At 37.4% G+C, this 20,740-nt stretch overlaps 1 protein-coding gene across 1 annotated transcript in view; it reads left to right on the forward strand.

Annotated features, from left to right (window-relative positions):
* The first annotated feature begins 1,936 nt into the window (after positions 1-1,936).
* AGTR1 (angiotensin II receptor type 1) overlaps positions 1,937-20,740 on the forward strand; it is a 43,266-nt gene continuing 24,462 nt past the window's right edge. Inside the window, exons 1-2 of the mRNA XM_063096944.1 lie at positions 1,937-2,078; positions 11,360-11,444. The gene's annotated coding sequence lies outside the window, so the exon portion shown is untranslated. The remainder of the gene's footprint in view (positions 2,079-11,359; positions 11,445-20,740) is intronic.

Genomic DNA, 20,740 nt, shown 5'->3' on the forward strand with positions numbered 1-20,740 from the left:
TTTTGTGTATGTTATTGTAAGGGTCCAGTTTTACTCTTTTGCATGTGGTTATTCAGTTGTTTTAGTGCCATTTGTTGAAAGGACTATTCATTCTCCAATGAATTATCCTGGTACGCTTGTAGAAAATCAGTTGACCATAAATGTAAGGGTTTAGTCTATAGACTCAGATTCCATTGACCTACATATCTATCCCTATGACAGAACAACACTGTCTTGGTTATTGTAGCTTTATAATAAATATTGAAACTGAAAAGTGTGAGTACTCCAACTTCGTTCTTTTTTAGAAATGTTCTGACTACTCTTGGTTCCATGAACTAACATATGAATTTTAGGATAGCCTTGTTAATTTCTGCAAAAAAGATTGTTGGGATTTTGATAAGGATTGTGTTTAATCTGTAGATTATTTGGAAATTAATGTCATTTTAACAATATTAAATCTTCCAATCAATAAACATTGAATGTTATTCCATTTACTTAGGTCTAATTTAATTTATTTTAACATTCTTTTTTATTTTCAGAGTACAGGTTTTGTACCCTTTTTGTTAAATTTATTATTAAGTATTTTATTCTTTTGATCTAAAGTATATGGAATTTTTTAATTTTATTTTTTGATTGTTTATTGCTAGTGTAAAAAAATACAACTAATTTTATATATGATGGTACAGTTTGTGGAAAAAATCGAATTAAAAGATAATATGAATCTTTCCATGAATTTTTTGAGTTCTCTTGTATTGATCTTGTATTTTGAAACCTTGCTCAACTCGTTTATTGGCTGTAATAGTTTTTTAGTTGATTTCTTAGAGTGTTCTAAATACAAGATCATGTCATCTGCAAATAGAAATAGTTTTCCTTTTTTTCTATCTGGATGCATTTTATTTCTTTTTCTTGCTTAATTTTCCCCAGCTAGAACCTCTAGTACAAAGTTGAATAGAAGTGGGGAGAACAGACATCCTTGTCTTGTTCCTGATCTTAAACACAAAAGTATGATGTTAGTGAGCTTTTCAAAGAACTTTATAGTTTGAGGGAGTTCCTTTCTATTCCTAGTTTGTTGAGTGTTTTTGTCATGAAAGGCTGTTACATTTTGTCAAATGCATTTTATAAAATTTATTTATTGAGACAATCATGTGAGTTTTGTCCTTTATTCTGTTGATATGGTGCCTCATATTAATTGATTTCTGGTAAACCAATCTTGCTTCCCCAGGATAAACCTCACTTCATAATGGTGTATGATCCTTTTTATCTGTTACTGGATGTGATTTGCTAGCATTTCTTTGAGGATTTTTATCTATATTCGTAAGAAATTCTGGTCTGTAGTTTTCTTGTGATTTCTTTATCTGCTTTTGGTGTCGGGGTAATACTGGCCTTATAGCATGAGTAGGGAGATGGTCCTTACTCTTCTATTTTTTGGAAGAGCTTGTGAAGAATTAATATTAATTCTTCCTTAAATATTTACTGATATTTAATTTTTTAACTTTTTCTATTTTAAAAAATGCAACTCGGTATCATGTCCAATAGAATCAAATGAATGTCCATAATTTATCTATGTGATCTACGATCTACAGGGGTTTTGTCAAAGTTCGAATTACTGACAGGAAAGAGAAGTTTCCTAATTCGTCCTCCAAAGTTTTCCGAGACAAAAAAAAAAGAAGAAGAAGAACCTTAATCTCTACGAGAACCGACAGTCCTGCACCCCTAGGTTTCTCCCCTTTCGCGACCCCACAATGCGGGGTTCCGGGTCAGGTGAATGCTGCTCGGGTAGGTGACACGCGATGTCTGCAGCAGCATCTCGCTGCATTAGTGTCTGGAAAGGACGGGCTGGGCGGGTGGGTCCCCGGGGCGGGGCGGAGGAGGAGGGAATGCAAAGCAGCAGCGGCGCCGCCCCTCGCTATAAATGCGGAGCTACCCGGTCGCCGAGGATTCCAGCGCCCGGAGGCTGGGACCCAGCAGCGGCGAGGGACAGCGGCGGGGTGGGCGCGGCGGTCGGCGGCAGCGGCGGGGGCGGCCCCGGGTGACAGCCCCGGCGGGGCCCGCACCCTCAGCCCCCTCGCGAGCCAGAGTGGGCGCGGCGCCCGGGAGCGGTGAGTCCGTCCGGCGTGTCTGGGGGACGGAGGGGACGGGAGTGGTGAGTCCGAGTCACGGTGTCCTGACTGCGGGTGCTGGGCCGGGGGCCCCCGGGGACCGAGGGCAGCGTCCGCGTCAGGTCAGCTGCATCCCCGGGCTGCCCTGCCCCGCCGCAGGTGAGGGGCTTCTGGCGCGGGAGGGGACAACGCGGGCTTGTGTGCCACGTGCCTCGAAACTGTCATTGCGTTTTGACCAAACTCTCTAGTACAAATGAGAAATCTGCAGAAAGGGGATGCAGCCAAATAAACTTTCTTCCCTGTTAGTGAACTCCCGTCTTTTAACCCTGACCTGCGTGGGGAGCGCTTATGACTTAGCAGGGGGTCCATTTAAAAGTTGTGCTACTTTTGAGGTGAAATTACGTGTCCCCAGACCTCCGCCCCTACTTCCCAGGCAATGTCCCAGCACCGCTTCTCTCTCCTTCCCCCCACCCTGAGACCATATCGGCGGGTCCTCGGCACCGGACCCCTCCCCACCTGGGCCAAATTCTCCACCCTCAGGTGTCCCCAGCTGCCCTTTGGTTCATCAAACTGGGGAGGGGAGAAGCCCGGCGTCCCCACAGCCACGGGGCGCACGCGTGTAGCGGAGACAGGATTTCAGCAGAAGGTCTTCTGCTTCGAGACCGAGCACAGCCCCTTGCAGGCTCCTGCCCTCCACTCCACTTCTCTGCCTGGCACCCCATTCTCCGTTTCTCTTAAATGTCCAGCTGGGTGTCTCCGCAGTGCCAGCCTGCCGTGGTCCCCAGAAGACCTCAGCAAATCTTCCCCAGTGTCTCCTGCCCCATTGCCTTTGGGCAACCCTCAGAGACCTGGCTGCTGAACCCATCTGGGATCTCTTTTTTACCTAATCTTTGTTTGCTGGTGGCCTTCATTACATATCAAAAACCCACTCCCGGCCCCCAGGAGCCCTCTTTTCGCAGTGAACGTTTCTTGGATCACATTTAGGACTTGGCTACATTTATTTCCTGTGTCATTCTGGGAAGAGAAATGAAGAATGAGAGAGTCAAGAAATCTGGTACTCTATTGCTCTGTTTTATAACTTTGTTGAGCAACTTGTGTCTCTTTCTGCAGGTACTTGGCCCCCAACGTAAATCTCTTGGTATTTACACCTGAAGGCCCAGGGTCTTAGCATAAACTTTAACCCCCTTCTAAGTCTTCTCTAAAAAAGAAACTGCCCTGCTTCCCTTGTGTCCTTTGGTGTTTCCCTAGCTGTAAACACCCCACGTGGATAATCTCTCCTCAGGTGTGATGGATCCCCTTGTGATGTCCTGGCAGACAGTGCAGGGACAGGGAAGCACACGCAGATGGGAGTAGAGACTCCCAATTAACTAGCTGTGTGATATTAGGAATGTTATTCAACTGCTCTGAAACTCAGGTCTCTGCCCATAAGGGCTCCTCCAGTGATAAAATTCCTTGATTTCTTTTGTCTAAAATCATTACCCTGTTAGCAGATGTTCGGAGTCTTCAAAACTTTCTCACTCTCTTGTTAAATCATCTGCTCTGAGCAAACTAGTTTCCCAGTGATGGCTCCAACCGTCCATCGTCCAGTTTACAGGTGGCGGTTTCTATCACCTGGCTTAAGTTTCAGAGACCCCAAGTTGTAGGTGTCAACATTTGCTCAACTGTCATAATGATTAGTTTCATGTCTGTCATCTACTCTGTCTCCCCCTTTTTTTTCATGATTTCTTTGTTCTTTGTTCACATCATGAGGCCTTGATTTCTGGTTCTGCTCTTTGACCTTAAACTGAATCAACGGATCCATCATCCAACTCAAAATAAAACTGGTTTTCTTCTACTGGTTCCACTGATGCCGATGGACTTGTCTTCCTCGAGATTCACAAAATGTCTTTTAGTCACTGTCGCCACAGCAGTGCTCCCTGTCCCACATTACTCTGAGCTTAAATCTTCCCCCTCTCTCTCTTACCCTGGGTCAGTGTTCAAAAAAAAGACAAATTTAGGGATTGTTCAGGTTTCTCACTTTTTGTTTGGGGTCAGAATTGTGTATGTGTGTTTATAATTTTGTTTTGTTTTTGTTTTGTTTCGTGCTGCCGCTACTACTTGTTGTTGTTGTTGTTGTTGTTACTATGACTAATTAATAGTAATGACTAATTTTTCCCAATGCTTCAAGGGAAAATAAGGAAAGAAAAGTTTAATTTGCTACCTACCCAAATCCCAGGTAAGATACTTAGCTGAGAAGGAATTTGAAATTCATAGTTTAAATGCGTGTTGCCTGTCTCCTGTAGTTTTTATCTGTGCTGTCACAGTGCCTTTTCAAGCAAATAGCTGAGAGGGGCTGTATTTTGCTTTTCAAATTTGTTGGAGGGACAAAGATAGAGTTCTGTCACATTTACATGTTTTGCCCACCTAATGCAAGCTCCTGTTCTTTTGCCCCATGTTTAGTGGGGGAATGCCAAAGTCTCCAAAGTTGGCTAGCAAATCAAGGATTTTGTTTACAAGTTTGAAGTAAGCCTAATTGTTGTAAAGATTAGAAAGATGTCCTGAAGACACACTGTAGCGATAAACAAATATGGAGCTGGAGCCTCAAAATCTGATGAAGCATCCAAGCTCAAGTTAGGCATACTTTTCTCCCACGGTATCTAGTAAACTGGCCAAATCAGCTTTTAAACCCATTGCCATTGGAAAGTGCTATTTCTTTTCTTCAAAATAGTTCTAAGTGTTCTCTTTCAAAATTTCTTAAAGTCATTGGATCACATGGTTTGTGTTTCTTTTCACGTAGGTACTTATTAAGACAGTATAGTAAATCTCTGATAAGCAAAAGTAAATTTAGTTCAATTTCTATCCTCAATTTAGTTGTCACTTTAAATTCTTTGTGTTATTTATATATGAATTTTAGCTACTAAAAATCAGCTTTTTAATGGCTTATATATAAAGCCATCTTAAACCAAGGAGTATCTATAGGGATTTAAGGTGATATTTAACTGATTTGGCAAGTGATTCCCATTAATATATTAAAGCTCTAAAATACTGTTTCAATCACAGAGAAAAAAATCTAAAGAACTATAAATTTGCTGGATATTTTATTAGTTAGTTGTTACTTTAATGACAAATTTCACAGTTGGAAATAGAAAATAAGTATATGTTTAGAACAGTCATAGAAATGACAAGCGAACATTGCTACTAGCTGTGGTTGTATTAACATTGAAAGATTTGCTATCTGATTTTGATTCTTTCCCTTTATAGCAGATGTTCATTGGGAGGGGGGAATTGCATGTAAAAATCAAAATTATCTTTCAAAATATTTTACTAACTATATAGTGTAAATGCTCTGTGACTGCCTTATCTTACATTATTCTTATAGCTTAATTTAGAAGAGTTTGCTTTTGTTTTTGTTTGGTTTATGTTTGGTTCCTCAGTAGACGCATCACCTAAATGTCCTAAGGAGAAATAAATGTCTAGAATATGTCAGTTATTGTTAGAGTTTCCTTCCTATACCCAAAATATCTTCAGTTTGTTGCTAGTCTCATTTAATTACTTTTCTAGCAGTTAAAAGTCTGGAAAATGAGTACGCTTTGTTTCTCATAACTGCAGTGTTCCTTCCTATTTCAAATTCTAATTCTAGATGTGCTTAAATTTTTTAATTATAGAGCTAATAATCCTTTGGTTTGGGTCAGCATTTATGTGATTTCTTATTCATTTTATACACACATAAGATGCCTTGATCTTCATCAAATAATGTTAAAATCTTAGATGAATGGATTTAGGTACTCTGAATGGTTAACTACACAATAAGAATATTAGAAAATACAAATATGGTTCTGTGCTAAGAGAATTTATGATTGGTAATTTTCTAAGTTTCTTTAGATATTTTCTCATTTTATAATAATCAAAGCTCCTCTTTATCTTCTTTGGAAAATGAAGAATCATGTCTACAAAATGTATCAACAACAGTAGCAAAGGGAATACTATGGATCTGAATGATATTAAATGGTCTTTGCTCTAGAGATGTTGGTCATGCTAAGCACATATTTAGATATGGGTCTCTAATAGTCTCAATGCCACTGGGGTGGAAAGCCATTTATTTATTTATTTATTGCTTTTCTGTTTTCAAAAGAATAGATTTAGTTTTTATTCATTGTTACAAATCATACTTATTCTTTATGCCCCTTATCCAGTCTCTCCCCTTCCCCCTTCCCCTCCCTCTTTCCTCTTCCCCTTTCCCCTATCCTCTCCCCCTCCCAAAAGCCATTTAAAAGTGGCTCCTCCTCTGTCCTGCCTTTCAGACAGGTGGAAGGTCTAATGTGGTCACGTCCTTTGGTTCCAGCCGCTTCTGTAATAACTGCTGCTCCCTTCCCCTCTCCGTAGGATTATAACTCCTTTGATAGTACGAACCACATTCAATTCATTCCTGTATTCTGTTACTAAGTGTTCCACAAAAGACACTTCCTTGCCTGTTTGTTTGGTTTTGGCTAAAACTATAAAAAATGTTAAATACATTTTTAGATCCCTATATTTCAGATGAGAAATGTTAGAGAGAACTCATTTTTCTAATCTCATTTACTTACACTATCCTATTATTCACAATAAAGTGACTTAAAGTTGATGCTTTAGTCTTGCTAATGGGGGAACTAAGCATTAGTAACATTTTCAGTAGAGAGCAGCAATGGCAAGGGGAAAGTAGAGGAAAGAGTAAGAAAAGGGAAATGAAAAGGAATAAAAGGTTGAAATAGCAAATCTGTGGTTCTTACGGTGTTGGGGGTAGGTAAGGCTACAATGTTAGAATCACCAGGGAGCGTATTAACTCTGTGCATGTCGTCCGCACCTTCCTTTCTGCCCCCGTCCCCATTCCCCCCGTTGAGACTCACTATATTACAAATTAGGAGCAACCATCCACCTTTACCTCAAGCATCAAAGTCCACAGACTGGCATCAGGACCATCACCTGGGAGTTTGTTAGAAATGCAGAATCTCAGACCCCATCCAGACCTATTGCATAAGAACCTGCATTTTAACAAGATCCCCAGGTGATCCAACCAATGCACACTAAAGGACAGAAGCACAACATACAGTGCCTGTGGCTTGTTGAGAATGATTATGTAGAGGTTATTTTCTTGGCTTTTTTAATAAACTAACATTTTTAATAAAGCTAACATTACTGGAACACATATAGTGTGCCAAACACAGTGGTCAGCCTTTAAATGTTTTTTATTTAATTCTCACAACAACCCTATCAGATAACCACTGCTTTATACTCATTTTATAGATTGAAATACTGAGCAATAAAGAGACAAGTAGCTCACCCAAATGTGGTGACTAATGGAGTCGAGATTTAAACATAGGAATTCTGATTCCAAAGCCTGTGCTCCCAGCTGCTACCCACAGTGTCTGCTTCACACTAGGCTGCCTACTTTCTAAGGCAAACTAATTATTTGAGAACTTATTTAAAGTTATAATTTGAAATCAAATCCTTTTTCTCTCATGGAAAAAAAAACAAGATCTATTTCATCTTAGTTATAACATTTGCCTGTCATCTTATCTTTAAGTGCAATAGTGAGTGAAGAATTCTAGAAATGCCTTCTTTAGTGGGGAAAGATGCTAAAACCATGACAGCCCATCCAAACTCATCAAAATGTATACACTAAATACGTCTGATTTTTTTTATCAATTATTCTTCAATAGAGGTTTTTAAAAGGAGTGGATAACACACTTTTAAAAACTTGCCTTTTGATATCTCTATTTTTTCCCCATAATATCTAAAATTCACTGTTTGCTTTTGGTGTTCTGATGCTATAAAGAAAGTTCTCTCTTGAATTAAACAAGTCATTCTCTACAGATGCATAAACTGTTCAACATTCCAACTCCACGTATCACTTTTTCTGCTTTTAATATAAACACTGACTACAAGCATGGTTTACAAAACTGTAGTCGAATATACTCTTAGTTACTAACCAGTCAGTCCCCAAGCAAGTGGTGACTTATTTTAAGCCAGTGACTTCCCAAGTGATTCAGCCCCTGAACTATTTCTTCCAGTGCATGTACATTCTCTGACAATTGTCAGTTGGATCTGGCCAAATATCTCTTGTTTGACAGGGGTTCATCGGCACTGATCAAAAGACAGCTGAGGGGCTGGCCAGTTAGCTCAGCTGGTTAGAGCACGGTGCTGAGGGTTAGGGCCCCCATCCCAGTCAGCTGCCAAAAAAAGGAAAAAAAAAGGGCAGGTGAGTCTGGATTCCCTGTGATCATGTTTGAGAGGAGAGGTGTGCCAACAGGACTGAGCAGCCACAGTTTTCTCAGTGATACTGGGACATTCGTGGAAGACAGAATTTCACCAGCTGCTTTAATATAGGACTTTGGATATTCAGGCAGCACTAAAAGTAACAGCATCTAATTTGTAAGTTACAATGGGTTAGGGCAAAATCAGTCCAGGGCTGCCATCATGCTGAGTGGTGGGGTCTGGGGAGGGGAAGTAGTACCCAGCAGATATCCTACACACAGCAGGCAGAGTTTCTTAGTGCTAATAAATGATAAAGTACCAGTGGTCATCCCCTAGGACCCTTTAGAGCCCCACTGGTCTCACTAAGTCCAAATATTTGTGACTGTGGCTGAATATAATCTGCACCAGGTTTTTATCTAAATACATTGAAAAAAAAGTCTCACAGCATTTCTTTAAGTAAACTTTATACATTTACAATTTTATCATCACATACACTTTTCTTCACTTTTTGACTCAAACTCTTCTTGTTATCCAATTCAAATGCATTTTAAATGCTTCTAAATCTGTGTGGTATGCCCCTAGAACAAGAATGCTCCATTAACCCAGCTCTAATAACCTAACTCTATTTCTGTTCAAATGATGTCATGTCACATAAAACACATTGTACCATGATGTCTCCCAGCCCTTACCCTTCACACAGTTAATTACTGTCACTTTATCAGGAAAGGAAAAGAATTTTGATGTGATTCCTACATAATGATTTCTTGAATATGTCCTGGCCTTTGATCTACTGAGTTATCAGAAAAAAATTGGGGGGGACACATCTATTCCTATTGTTTTAAATTCCCATTAGGTTCAGCCATATGGTAGAACATTATACAGTCATTATATAGTTCAGATAAATATGTAACACAATGTATAGTATATATTTTACATATTTAAAAAATTTAATGGGATGGAAAGATAATCATAAGTGAAAAAAGCAACGTATGAAACATGAATCATAAGTGCGATCTTGTGTGTGTGTGTTTGGTAGATTCTTGTCTAGGTGCTATTAAGGTCTTACTTGGGTTATTGGTGGTGTAATGAAAGTAATTTAGTTATATTAGCACTAATTTGTGAGTAACATCACATGCATTTTTTAAATGTTTTCATATCTGTGGAGCAGATAGAAAAGACAGAAAATGATACAACAAATATTGAAAGCTTTTGAGGGTTATTAAAATCAGGGAGTCTTTTTCATATTTTCTCATTTTTGTTTTTTTATGCTTTCAAATTTTTCTGTAATGAATCTCTATAACTTGTATACTTCTTACTTTCTATTTGTCTTGAAATTTCTATTACTTTCCTTATAACTCACTCTGGATTTCAGGTCTTAGACAACCATTATTAATTCTGTGGAGAATGGTACTGTAAATCTGACTTAAACACTTTTTTTTTTAAGGTACACTAGAACCTTATAAAAGAGTCCACAGAGTTCACACTGTCTTGGTATTTTATAGGAGAAATAATTTTATGGGAAGTTTATTTTGCTAATAGATACTTCTAATGCCAAAATTCTTCTATATAATAATGCTACTATACACACTCTTCTTGAATAACTCTTAAACTTAAAAAAAAATATTTAAAAGTTTCTTCAAATCCATAATTAAAATATTGATGAATTTGGCTATATAAAAAATAATGAAATGGTTGCACAGTAAAAAACACCATAAACAAAGTCAAAAGATAGGCAAGAAACCTGGGAAAACTATTTATCACACGTTACGTGTAAAATGCCAGATTCTTTAACAAACTATAAGCTCTTTAATATGAGAAACAATGAACAACCTAGTTAAAAAAGTGAGGGCCATGGCTGGGCAAACTAGTAGGAGAATAACCAAAGAAAAATAATAAGAAAATGCAGAGAAGCTCATTCATAATTAAAGAAATGTAGATCAGAATTAAAATATACCTTTTCCCTTATCAGATTAAGAAAAAAACATTTTGATGAAAATATTTGATATTTTATGTTTGGTGTCATAAATCAGTATAAACTTTATAAAGACCGTTTTGTAAATATCTATCAAAAACCTAGAGTATACAAACCATTTGGTTCAACAGTTCCATTTGGAACTTATCCTATTGATATATTCATATAAGTACAAAAATGTTTATGTATAAATATGACCAATGAAACATTTTATTAGCAGCCAAAAGGGAAACAGAAAAAAAAAAAAAAAACTGAGGCCCATTTATAACAGACTGGTTAAATAAATAAATTATCATATACCAGTGCAATGAATGGACTATTGTATAGTCATCAAAATGAATGAGGTATAGATGTGTATATGCTAATGCAGGAAGTTCTGCTAGCCATACTATCAAATAAGATAAACAAATAAATAAAAGCAAAAAGCAGAATAGTATAAAAAGAAAAGTATAAATAGTGTAAAAAGAAAAAAAATATGAATATATGCATTTATATATGCATATATGCATTTTTAAAAGTCCTAGAAGAATACATAAGCAACTATTAAGTATCTCTAGGAAGTGGATCAAGAGAGATTAGAGAAGGTGAGGAGATGTTTACTTTTACTTTATATTCTTCTGTAACTTGACATTTATACTACATTCAGGTATTCTATGAAAAAAGAAAAACAAAAAATAGTCTTTTTAAAAGGTATTTTTAACTTGTGGTACAATAATATTTGTATAGCTTTGTACTAAAAAGAAAATAGAATCACTTAGTGAAGTTTTGCTGTAAATTCACAAGTAAAATTCCATTCCATTATAATGTTTCTGATATTTAACAACCATGTCTACAGAAACAGTTTTTTTTTCCTCTTTCTCTAGTTTGTATCTACAAGGGTTTTGGGGAAGACCATAAGCAGGGAAAGGGTGAAATCCCATGACAGCCACTTAGTACAACCTAACTCTATAAAAGGAAAAATATGTTCTCGATGTGGACCAGATGGTTTCAGTCCCTTCAAAAACATTCTTAAGATGCAGTGTTAATGCTTACTCTGTAAATTAAAAAATACAAATCTGACTGTATTCAGTGAATCATTTTAATCTTTTTTTCTTTCCAGATTTGATATACGACAAATTGGTCTAAAATGGCTGAGTTTTTATCTGCATAAAGTCACTGAAGCCATCTCAGAAAGTCTGCACCAGGTAAATGTCTTACATCTACAGCATTGTAACTGTCAGTTGCTTTTTCTAATGTGTCAACAGTGATGGTAGCACAAGAAGCCACGCACACCATTGTCCTGTGAAAGACGTAGAGGAAGCTAAAAAGAATGAAATCCCAGTCTTACTCCATCCCCTCCCATATACAGATTAAGAGCATAGATCTTTATATGACTTTAAATGTAAACAGCATCAGAATCGTCAAGCTATTTCCACTTATGTACTGATGATAAACCGTGTGAGGGATTTGCATCCCCTTGGCAAGGACCCCTCGTGGCCATCAGTGATTGTTCTGAGCAGTGGCCTCCTTGTCTGTAGGACTTGGGACGGCCAGGAAGGAAAGGAATGTGCTCTCTCATCAGCCACCAAGTGGGAGGTTGGGGCTTTGTGATTCCCCAGCACTGATTTCCAGAAGTCTAAAGACCTGCTCTCCTTCAGAAAACTCAAATGTCTCAGATTCTTGTTCTTAGAAACTTCTCCCCTACCCCAGTAATAAGACATAGGAAAAAGGGCAATGTGAAAGTGGAGATGGAGGTCTCCTCTATGCCCCATGCTGTCTAGCCCCCTGATAAGCATGAGTCATTCGGAGTCACACAGTGGGACACTAAACTCTCAGAACCTGGTGTGGAGAGCGGCAAGGTTAGCCAGGACTGCTTCGTCTGTCCAACTCCTGTCACATGAGCCCGTGTGGTATTTTTCACAAAAAGAGTCCTGGATTTACCCAACTAGCAGGCCTTTTTTTTTCTTCTAACAGAAAATCATCGCAAAGAACAAGCCCTCAGCTTCCCTAGTTCCTACAGGAAAAGTGAAAAGAGTAGCTTGTTCCGTTCTGAATATGTTGTGATTCCATTTTATCCAAGTAGAGGATGTGCCAGATAGGTGGGCACCAGGTGGGTAGATAAATATTAGAGGATGACTTTATTCTTCTTTGTTAGATTAGCAAATTGGAAACACTTTCTGGAAGGCACTCCAGTGGTGGTGTTGCAAAGCTATTTAGGACAGCTTTAATCTTGGTGATAAAAATAGTAACATTCTACAGAGTTCTGTCACTGGATATCTTCAGAGAGTTTTTCTGTTTTTGTTTTTTGTTTTGTTTTGTTTTGAGGTATAGTTAAACTTGGAGATCTGGGTTGTGCATGTTTTCAGCAAAAATCCAGCTCTGGGAACAATGCATTAAAACACACGTCCTAGTTAGGAAGACACAAAGACAGGACGCTTTATTTTACGTCCCAAGAGCACTGAACAGAAGGAGCTCTTTGTCCGTGAGACCCCATCAGCCCTACAGTGGAAGAAGCAGGACAATTAATCCGGGGAGTTCCTGCTGGAAGTAATTCTTGGACCAGGCTTCCTTCTCCTGTATTTCGGAAGCCTTTGGTTTCTAACATTCACACATTTACAGCAAAACTTCCAAAATAAATATGAGTATGACATTTTGCTTAAGAATAACAAAACATTATTTTACTTTATGTTATATTATTAAAAATAACAAAAACACTTGCTGAAGAAAAGATTCTGTGAAATTTTTAACTTTTTCATACCTGTAATAAGCAAATATACTTATAAGCAAAACTTACTTAATTCTATTTTTTATTTGTTAAAGAATTGATGCTATACCAATTCTACCACTAACTAGCAACTTTGCCCTCAGTTTGCTGTAAAATAATCTCCAGGGCCCTATCCCAATCTGTGAGCACTATACTGAAATATAAAAAGTTATTTGCATGAGGACCTTCTGAACTCTGTAATATCTCTTTAAAACTATTACCAACTTACAACGACAGAACTCTGATCTCTTCTTATTGATTCAAACCAGTGATGTGTAAACAGCATTTCAGAACTTGTTTTAAAGGACCAAAGAATTTATGTTGAAATCTACAAAGGGAGAAAGCCTGATTAGCACATTTAAAAGAATAAATAAAGAACCATATTCAATGGCTTAAAATCTATAGACCTGCATCATCTAGTATGGTAGCCATTTTCATTTAAATATAAACTAACTACAACTAAATTAAAAATTCATTCCCACAGTTGCACTGGCCACATCTCAAGTGCTCAGTAGACATATGTGGTTAATTGACAGCATAGAATAGTATATTTTTATCATCATAGAAAGTTCTGTTGGACAGTACTGCCACAAACAAATTTGTTAAGAATGCAGTGGACTTTCCTTGCCTCTTGGTAAGAAAGTTTTATGCTCTTTTAAATTTATGTGGAAAATTTTAAATATTTTTGAAATTCCAGTTTTCTCATTGTGAGATTATCTGGTGTATAGCGTTCACAGACACCTTTTTATTTTGCCTTTTTGTCTGCAAACTAACATATATGGGATTAAGTATTTTACATATTCTTTTAAAGTTTGAGGGTCTTGATTTCTTAAAAATTGTGAAAAGAGGTACCCACCGTTACATCAAGCTAAGAATTAAAATGTATGACTGTTGGCTTCGTATCACTGACATCTCCAAGTAAGGAAAACTAGAAAAGATATCTGATCATTTTTAAAGGCCAGTATTTTCTCCTTTACTCTTTAACTTCTATATGGTTTTAGTTTTCCTACAACGATAGATATGTCTCAATTGTATTGACAACTAAAGCCTACTTGTATTTTTTAAGCAATTGGAAAGTGCAACCAAATAAATACTAGAACACTTTTTTTCTTTTTTTATAGAAATGTACATATTAGAAGTCTCCATTTTTATTTAAATTATGTATATCACAGACAACAGTACTGTTTTTATTTCTAATTAATATTATCACTCCTTGTTATTGTATATTCTTAAAGTTCTTAGCCACTGTTTTTTCACTAATATGATACTACTAATAAAAGGTCAGTCTCAATTACTGTCCAGTCACTTACACCTAGCAGTTCAGTTACATTTGTTTGTGGACTAATGGTTATGTGTTACACATGGCAAAACATTAAAAACAAATTTGTCTTTGAGTCATTGAAGCATCAAAGATTTGAAACAGCTATAAAACTAGCTGTGAGAAAGGGATATAAATATGCTGTCAGTATTCTCCTTACACATTTAATAGTATCATTTTTCAGTGAAAGCACAAATAATGGAAGTTTGGACCCAGTTTGGAATTTTTAAATATGAATCCCAGAATCTCACCAATGAAAAAAGACAAAGTAAATGTTAGCTATTTGTGTGTGTTTGTGTGTGTGTGTGTTGTTGTTGTTTTTTAATAAGCAAAAATAAAGTTTGCTTTATAAGGTAAACAGGTTTACTCCAAATAACCTACTATTCACACAGTTTATCTATAGTAACATTGTTCCTTGGCTTAAATAGTGCAGCTAGATATGCTTAGCACATAACTGACTATATAGGAAATTCTAATTTGAATTGGATTACTATTAATATTTTTAACAATTAAAAGAGCTCAGAGAATTAACGTCTGTATTTACAGGCTCCATTTTACTGGCAGGAAGAACTTTTAGCCAGCACCGAGAGGGATGTCAACTTCTCCCTTCAACTAGTTAGTCGTTTATTTTAAGACTGGAGAAAATTTAGATGCATAGGAGTCATTTTTTTAAAATTCCAGAAAGATCTAGGATGTCTCAGAAATGTAGTAATACAATGCAGACCTGGCAGAAGGCAACCATTTATCTGGAGCTAGGCCTTTGATGCCTTTCCAGAATTTAAACAAATGCTAGACTCACCCAGAGAGCCCTGAGACAGCAGGAACCATGTGATCCTGCAAGCCCAAAACCCACTCTCATCCAGGCAAGGCCAAAATACTAGTGCACACAGGATGGGCACCGTAAAGAACAAACAGCCACTGTAGATAGAACGAGGCAAGGGGTAAAAGCTGCCTTTTGACTTAGATCCTGAACTTTGGTTTCTCAGTGATGCTCCTAGGTCGAAGAGGACAAACTAGATGAGCCTTCTGCCACCTTCTGCTCCCTCCAGTGCAGTCAGTGTACACAGCTTGAGGGTGGACAGAACAACTGAGTGTCTTCTTTAACAAGCAAAGCAAGAAATCCAACCTGCTTTGGCAAAGTGAAAGCAATGCAAATTTGCATCATTAATAGTAACAGCTTTTCATGTGATGTATAAGATTCTTATATAACAGTAATGGGCCAGCCATATATTATCCAACCCTAAACCATTCATGAATGCTAGTCTTCATTTTACATACTGCATGTTTATCTGAACAAATAGGGAACATTGGAAACAGTCCTGTGAGAGGTATTGGCTCACAAGGCATCAGCAGGGTTTGGGGCAATTGAAGTAATAGGAGGCTCCCCCTGGACTTCTGCAAGAATTTAGATTTAATTAGATGGATGAATTAGACAAACCTACCTTCTCAATTAAAGACTGAGAAATACAATATGCACTGATTAAGTGAAGGAAAATCTACACTATGAATAAAAGCAAAAATATGAATATATCTGAAGTGTTTAATTTATTTTAGATTCCTTAAGATAAAGTGGCAAATTTAACAGACCTAATTTAATATCTTTAAAAAAAGGTATCTATGTAACCTAGTTTGTGATTTTATCTTCTTAGGAGGATGCTTCAACATCTTTAACTTTCACATTTAATCAATTTATTTCTTTTTTAGTTTCTATGATGTCATCATTCATCAATCCATACTGGCTAGAAAAAAAGAAATGCATATATACATATCCCAAGAGAAAGTAATTCTGCAATCTGCCTCAGCAATTCAGTCTAACAATTAAGAATCCTTAAGCTAAATAGAAAAATTCATTTTGCAGGAAACTTTTTTTCAATATGTATAATTAGTTTTAGTTAACTTTATTAATGAAATGTCACAAATCAATTAAGTTTGCAATAATCAGATGCTGAGGACCCAAGAGGAGCCATGCCTCTCACAAGAGGGAAAGGTGATATACAATTTAGTTGGGAAGCAACTGTGATTAGATTTGATCAATTGATTCCTGTCCTGATGTGGAGTCAGGCACATACCCAAGCCTGAGTATATAGTTGGAAAAGAGGTAGGAAAAAAAGACTTAAAAAAAAAAATAAAAAAAGTCTGCATGACCGCAATTGACAGCCAAAGAGGGCCTTTGAAACAACAGGTAGGCAGGTTTTCTTCAGACAGTGTTATGTTCTAAATTTCTTTTTCAAATCTAAATGCCTTTAAGTAGGGCAGTATATAAACTCTCCTATTTGTCACAGACTCTACAACTCCCTAATGCCTTATGTCAGGTGCTTCACAAATTTATTTAACTGCCCAAATCCCAATGGCCTTTTAGTTTGCAACTATTATGACATAGACACTAGTTATTGAACAGGCATGAGGTAACCCTAAAGTTTCTTTCCTCTAACTCTCAAATAGGAATATCAGTGAAATGTCATGACAGTAAGAATCCTTCTGAAAGAGGATGAAATTAAACACAAGGTATTCCTATTAAGGGTTGAAGTTTGCAACAGATTCTCCTGTGATTCATTCAATGAGTATTTTTAGACCTAATGAGCTGGTCACTGTTCTCAACACTGAGCACAGAGTCATGAGAAAAGCAGACAAAACCCCTGCTCTCATAGAACTCACATTCTAGCTCAGGAAGACAGAACAACCATCAAGAAAAATATAAAACGTTGGATGACACGGAGAATGGGAATGAGTGTGGAAGCAGTGAGGGGGCTGCAGTTTTCAAAGGGTGTTTCGGGGAAGCCTTGGTAGTAGGAAGGAGGGAACTACGTGGACATCTGGGAGCAGATTGCTCTCGGCAGAGGGTACAGCCCCGTAGAGGCCCTGAGACGGTACTGTGCTGGCATATTCAAGGCACAGCAGGTTGGCCAGCACTGTGTCATTAGAAACTGCAAGAAAAGAGTGCATAACAAAAATGATATCAAGTATTGAGGGGGATGCACTGACAGATGGAAACTAGAGACATATGTAGAGTGGGTGCTAGAAGAGGGGAAAAGGATGGAATTTAAAAGCCTAAGTGATTTAAAGACTTAAATGCTTTGAAATGTAGTGAAATGTTCCCAAAATTACAGATTTTAAAAAGTCAGGTCCATAATTCAGTCCTCAGTGGCTGGTTCCGTGGCCACGACTCTGATCATTAGAAATCTGCATTTTATGTCAGTTCCTTCCGCACACCCAAATACCTTGTTTGGTGCCTTTGGCAAACTTCAAATGCACTTTGCCTATCACTGACCTGTAGTCCTGTGTCTTTGGGCCTGAAAATAAAATTCTTCAAGTAACAGAGAGTTAGGGCTGTACAATGTGATGTTAGATTATTTTTTATTCAAAGCTTTGCTTTCTTAGACAAGTACAGCAATGTACTTACACAAGTCCCAGGGATACCACTGAATGCAAAATAATTTAATATACCAGCCATTCTATTTAAATTATTTTATCCTCAAGTCCACGAGACAATTCTAAATAAAAAGATACATTTGGAAACGTGTGTGTGTCATCCATCTACATGTAAGTAGGAATAAAATTATTTACTGAAATATTTCAAATCAACTAACTCTAAAAATGTACAGGTAGTCTGAACAAGAAGAAACAATTCTGACTTTGTGTTATTTTTTTAGTGTTATTTTCTCATAATCCCTATGCTTTTTTTCCTGCCCTGCTATGCTTCAAGATTTCCTAATGAGGATTAAGAAACAGGCATATTTAACAATCATTGTTTGCAAGTTGGAAACAAGAAAATGAAGACTAATAGTTTCTCTCCTGCTAATTTGATTTTCTACAGCTCTTCTCCTACCAGCTTAGGCAAAGTACTTAGTTACTATTTCCAGCAGATGCAGCCAAGGAAAGGACAAGTATCTGTGATGTTATGCCTCCCCAAATGGGCCAGCTGCTTCACAGGCCTGCCTTAGAGCCTTCCCAAGAGTAAGAAATGAGAAGTGATCATGAATAGAGTGAGAAAAACTGCAGCTTCCTTTATTAAGAAAAATAATAGCTTGATGGCCAGGGAGTTCTGTGCCCTTAAAGATTTTGAAAATAAATATGATTTCTAATCAAACAAATGCCATTATTCTTACTTATTGTCACTGTTTTTGTCAAATAAGATTTTAGAAAGTGTATTTCAAATTATTCTCAACTGGGGTAAATTAATCAGTAATTAAATACTATTATTAGGAAGCATTTTAATACCAGAAAGATTAAACCATAAAAGACTTAGTTTACCCTTGTATTATTCATGTACATATATATACATGAATAACACTTGGTACATGATATATATATATATATATCTCCTTCTCACTAAAAATGGTTATTTAATGAGAACCTGTGACTGCTGGCCCTTTCTTTACATATGATCACTTATTTAATCTTTACAAATCTCTGAGCCTTAAAGAGTTTATGATTTGGACAACTTTCAAACAAATAGTATCCTGATGTGAATCTAGAACTTTTTTAACCAAGAGCACAGGTGTTACTTAATCACTATAAACAGTGACTCAACCCCAGACCGCATCATGTCAGAATGCTTCTTCAGCAAATTGAACTGTGTTGTGTTCAGAAGCAGCTGTTCTCTGCAAAGCTAGAGAAGAGGTAAGATAGCCTTCAGCATGGCTGGTGCTTCTTTTCAGAGCTCTCTACCAGTGGCCCCTTATTGTTCTGTGTACACATGCTCAGATGTACCCCATTTCTTCTCCCCTAATCCCACAATGGAATCATACTTACCTCAAAGAAGCCATGGTCTCACAAAACTAAAAAGAAGGCTCCTAGAAATGGGGTGTGTTGCATTGACAGAGAGATGTGGGACTAAGTCCTGAACTCCTGGTATATGACTGGCTCTCTAAACTGAAATAGGACACAAAAAGAACTTCTTCTGGTAGAATTTCATGTCCTAAGGCTAGTTAATAGTGTGAATATAGTTATTTATTTATAACTATATGGGAATTTATTTCCCAGTACCCTTCATATGACTAATATCCCATAAAATCATCCCTGCAAGGAACTAGAACATTTTGAGAATATACAATACATAACCTTAAACAAGGAGTTTTCCTTTTCTCACACAAAAACATAAAAACGAGTTTGTTCTTTTTTTTTTTTCTTTTTTTGTATTTCGTGACCAGCACTCAGCCGGTGAGTGCACCGGCCATTCCTATGTAGGATCCGAACCCGCGGCGGGAGCGTCTCCGCGCTCCCAGCACCGCACTCTCCCAAGTGTGCCACGGGCTCGGCCCCATAAAAAACAGTTTGAATTGACCTGAACTGCTATCCCAGTGAGAGCCTCTGGACTTCAGGAAGCATGTGCTTCTTTTGTAACTCAGATGTGTCCTTGGAAATTGCTGCATAAAGGCCAAACTGCCAAAGTCTAGTCCTCCTCCGAGTAAAACCTTTTCAGTTGTATGTCAGTGTCTGGGCATTGCTCTCTTCAGTGCTCACTGCAAAATACGGTGGTTCTTATTCCAAATCCCAGTTGTATTGGGAAGACGAGTTGAGTTAAAAGAGTGCGTGTAATTTAATCAGCATCTATCCCCAATAAAAAGCCAATTAGTCACAACTTCCTTCAATCCCTCTCCCACAGATTTCTTTCCTAAAAAGGGACACTGTACAGCATTTCAGAGAAAACAAACTTCTCTAAATCGCTAGGGTGCAATAATGAAAGGGTCGAAAATAGCATTTCAAGCAAGATCATGTTTTTTTTCTTTCACTCCCCTGAATTTGAACAGATTCTTAATGTCAGTTTTTTAACTGCCCTGGAAAGGGCTCTTATTTCTGGTTGGCTGTTATGTCAATACAATGTTTGGTCTGGTAGAGTTACAAAGTTAAGTCATCATCCAAATCAGAAAAAAATAAGCGAGACTCAGAATAATCTAAATTGCACAGTCTTCTCACTTGAAAAATAAATAAATAAATAAATAAATAAATAAATAAATAATTTCAAATCCAGGAATGAATCATCTTGAAACTCTCCCAACTCGCGGTCTAGTTGTAACAGTACAAACATTGGGAGGACAGTTGGGGAAGCAACCTGTGCCAGGGACTATTTCATACACGTCATCTGATCTATTTCTCACAACATCACATATTGCCATTGTATTACATTGCCATTTTATAAATGAAGATGTGAAGGATCAGAAAAAATATGAGTGAACATCTATTAATTGGACACTTGCTAGTGTCAAGCACAGTGTCAATCATGCCATCTGCATTTTCTTATTTAATCCAACAACAAAATATAGGCTAAGTTCTCTTATTACCTCCATTTTTCACACGAACAGCCTAAGTTACCCACATTGCCAGCCAGTGCCAGGGCCAGGGCTTGAATTTGGGACTGACTCCAGGGCCTTGTTTCCAACCATTTTTCTCCAAGTGGTAACCCACCAAATTCTCCAGAG

This window comes from Cynocephalus volans, chromosome 1, assembly GCF_027409185.1.
Source record: "Cynocephalus volans isolate mCynVol1 chromosome 1, mCynVol1.pri, whole genome shotgun sequence".
Classification (NCBI taxonomy): Eukaryota; Metazoa; Chordata; class Mammalia; order Dermoptera; family Cynocephalidae; genus Cynocephalus; species Cynocephalus volans.